Source organism: Triticum urartu, unplaced genomic scaffold (genome assembly GCF_056163025.1).
Source record: "Triticum urartu cultivar PI428250 unplaced genomic scaffold, HENAU_Tu73 scaffold1281, whole genome shotgun sequence".
In the NCBI taxonomy this organism is placed as follows: domain Eukaryota; kingdom Viridiplantae; phylum Streptophyta; class Magnoliopsida; order Poales; family Poaceae; genus Triticum; species Triticum urartu.
In genome coordinates this window covers 12,936-16,916 of record NW_028259748.1, presented here as the reverse complement: position 1 = coordinate 16,916, position 3,981 = coordinate 12,936, and the positions used below count along the sequence as shown (strand labels likewise).

General features: G+C 33.5%; 1 non-coding gene across 1 annotated transcript; it reads right to left on the bottom strand.

Moving 5' to 3' along the window:
• Positions 1 to 3,274: 3,274 nt before the first annotated feature.
• Positions 3,275 to 3,346, bottom strand: TRNAT-GGU (transfer RNA threonine (anticodon GGU)). The gene has a single exon. It is a non-coding gene; the product is annotated as a tRNA-Thr (tRNA).
• Between the last annotated feature and the right edge of the window lie 635 nt (positions 3,347 to 3,981).

The following is a 3,981-nucleotide window of genomic DNA, read 5'->3' as shown; positions in this document are numbered from 1 at the left end:
CTAAGATTCAAGAAGGGACTCCACGAAAGAATATCAAGACTTACTAATTATTATACATTTTTTTATCGTACATCTTATGTTACCTACATACACTAAAGTAAGGACTACTTAATTCTAACGAGAATCAGATTAAATAGGTCGATCAAAAATCAATTTAGGAGTTGTATTATGGATAAAATCTCTTCATTCTTTCATAGAATGATACAAAGCAAGGCTGCAGGGTTTAGGTCAAAAATAAACATTAGGTAAGGTAGGTATCCAATAAATATTTATCTATCGATAATTTTATGGTATATTCGGGCGTCCTTTGCTTAAAAAAAAAAAAAAGAGTAACAAAAGGAATAAAAAATCTTCCTATTCCCGCTTCTTCTATTCAGGACATCATTCCCGTACTCTTTCTTTTTTAAGGAAAAAAGGGCTATAGTATCTCGTATTTTTAATGCTCTCTAATTCTACCAGAATTCCTATAAGAATTTGTTAGGAGTAAATTCCTTGAACTGATTGATCCATGGCCTTAGGGCGGAATCCCTTTTTGACTCTGTACCCTTGATTCCACTATGATTATTGATCAATAGTAGAATAATCCCTTCATAGAAATAGGAGACATAATTTAGATGGATATAGTAAGTCTCGCTTGGGCTGCTTTAATGGTAGTCTTTACATTTTCTCTTTCACTAGTAGTATGGGGAAGGAGTGGACTCTAGGGATACTACTAATTGATTAAGTAATCAAATTGTTGTATCAATTCTTTTCTTTAATGGATCATTTTGCATTAATCATTTTGTCAAACGTTATTCTTTAATCTTTTTCTTTAGTTTTGTTTCACTCCTGTAAGAAACTCTTGTATTGTAAGTTGTAATGTAAGAAAGAGCCATTATACCAATTCAGAATTTCTACTAGAAATGACGAATGGTTAAAAAAAGTTCTATACATAAGAAAATTAGACTTTCTTCCACGGAACTATTCACGGCATATCACACATTTTCCATTTCCTTTTACTTTTTACTATAGTCTATTCTTCATATTATTTTTCTTTCCTTCCATGGATTCTTTGGTCAAGAATTGTCTTAGATTTTTTTATTTTGACCTGATTGAAATTAAGTGGATGCAATGAAAAAAGAAATTGAATTAGACTACTTAACTATTTCAATCTACTAATCTATTCTATGTAGATTCAAAGATAATATAATAGAAAGAATCTAAAGTGTCGTAGAAAAAACTATATGTAGTTCTTTCTACCACACTTTAAGATTCCAACCAGATCCTTTCATTTAAGACTTGGATTTTTTTTATTTAATCCCTTTTTAATTTCTTCAATGATTAATTGGAATTCCAATTAATTATTTTGGCTGACTGTTTTTACATAAATAATAAGTAAAAAAGAAGTAGGAACTAGAATGAACAGTGCAGTAGCAATAAATGCGAGAATATTGACTTCCATAACCTCTTTATTTTTTATTTTCACAATAACTCGGGATGTAATCCCATGGAGAGGAAAAAGGGGTATCTTGTAAATTCAAGGGTAGGGCTTGCATTCTGATAATACTGAATCAATTCAATATTATGAATATCGGATCTATCAAATCAATTCATGGATGAGAGTTATATTTCACGGATGAGAGTTATATAGTATAACATAGGAAGATCCTCTATCCACACTAAGACCAAAATGGGTTTTTTGATTGGATTAGGAATTCCCTCTTTTTTAATCCTTTTCTACTTTTTCTTTTCTATATCTCTAACCCACGAGCTTTCTTAATCTTATACTTTCTTAATCTTATACAATTTCCCTTCCTTTTTCTTATAGTTATACATACAATTATGTATGTATTATATGACCAACTTTCACTTTCTATGGGTCACATAGACATCCAAATAAGCAGTAGAAGTGAGATGGGGAAAAGAGGTCTGAAATAAAAAGGGAATACGATTTATGTATGGATTCCGGTAAAATACCGGTACTCTATTCCATAAGAGTGGAATAGGAAATTAAGATGAGGATGGTATCATCATAAAGAAAGATAGAGTAATATAATATCCTAAATTCTACTAATCCACATATCGTATGTGTGTCTTTCTTTATCGATTGGGAGTAGTGAAAAAAAAATTCCTATATGCCCTCCCTCCCTCTTTAATGAGAGATGCAAAATAAAAAAGTGAAGTAAGGGTGCCCTGTGGGTATTTGATCTTGCTCCCTGCCCCTTTTTTTCATGGAAAAAGGAAATATCAATTTCTCCATTCATTGAACCCTAGTTCGGGACTGACGGGGCTCGAACCCGCAGCTTCCGCCTTGACAGGGCGGTGCTCTGACCAATTGAACTACAATCCCCGCGGGGTGTATGGCATACCCATTCTTAAATAGAACCATAAGAAGATTCGATTCGTCTTTCGTACTCTAAGAAATAGACGAATCATATACTACATACCCACATATTATTTATACGTGGGTATAGTGAGAGTGACATAACTAGTATGTCGTGATTTTTTATCACTAAAAATGGATAATAATCCAGCCTTCAATAAGAAAAACTCTTTTGTTTGTAAGAAAGGAATGAGAGAGATATGGATTAGAAAAAAAAATTTCCCTTTTTTCTTTATCTTTTATTTCTATAGATCAGACATTTTATTTTATGGAAGAAAAACAAAAGGATTTAGTTCATACTCACGAAGCCCTAGATTTTTGGTTTGGGCCGAGCTGGATTTGAACCAGCGTAGACATTGTCAACGAATTTACAGTCCGTCCCCATTAACCACTCGGGCATCGACCCAGGAAGAATTTATTCTAGGGTTTTTGCTAATCTATGATTAACCTCCTTTCATAATACTCCCTACCCCCAGGGGAAGTCGAATCCCCGCTGCCTCCTTGAAAGAGAGATGTCCTGAACCACTAGACGATAGGGGCATCACTAGACGATAGGGCCATATACAACCGCTCGTGATTATACTATAATCATAGTATGAGCAGTTTTTTGGAATTGTCAATATACTCGAAAAGTATAAATAGATCCAAAGCAAAGAGTTTTTCCAACTTTTCTGTTATGTTTTCATCTAGGATTTTTTTTAGTTGATCGTTATAGATTAATTCTCCGTGCTTCATTAGTGTTCATACCAAAAATGCATCCATCCCGCACTAAGTCATAAAATTCTCTAAAAATATAGAGAAAGTTTCAAAAACAAAGAAAAAAAGTGAATCAATTTAGTAGAAAAGTACTCTATCAGATTCGAACCAACGACTTACGTCTTAGCACGAGATTACTCTACCACTAATTTAAAAAGCCCTTTATCGGATTTGAACCGATGACTTATGCCTTACCATGGCATTACTCTACCACTGAGTTAAAAGGGCTTTTTATTTAATTCAAAAATTAGCCACTTGGATTTCCCATTATGGGTCTACTGCATAATGTACATATTATATATATAATATATAGAGATAGAGAGAGAGACATTATGTAGAGATTGTATATGTATATATCGATATCTTGAGAGCTCAAAATAAAATTAATAAAAAAAAACATACCCTACATAACATATCCAACTCTTCTTGGTTCAGGGTTTTCCGTTTCCGAAGACTAGTAAAATAGGCGGATTCTGGAACCCCAAGGATTCAACGGTATATGGATATGGAAAATATAAGATTTCCGATCCTAGCGGGAAAAGGCGGGGAACAGATACCCAATAGGATATAGGATCCTTGGGAGGAACTTTTGGTAATGGCCTTGATCCTCTATGCTATTTTTTATGTGTTCTTAGTTCTATTGAACTTTTTGCATTCTTTTAAACAAGAATCTAATAAACTAGAATTGAGTCAGTGGAAAAAAGGAGAGAGAGGAAAGTGTTAAATGGAGAGAGTCGACTAATCAGAGACTTTTAGGATCTTCTTTACATCAGGTAAATCTGTCGGCCCTGTCCGTTTTTTTCTTTAAGTTACGACTCTTTGCTGCTTACTTCTATCAAGCCATAGGGAAAGTCTATGATGAA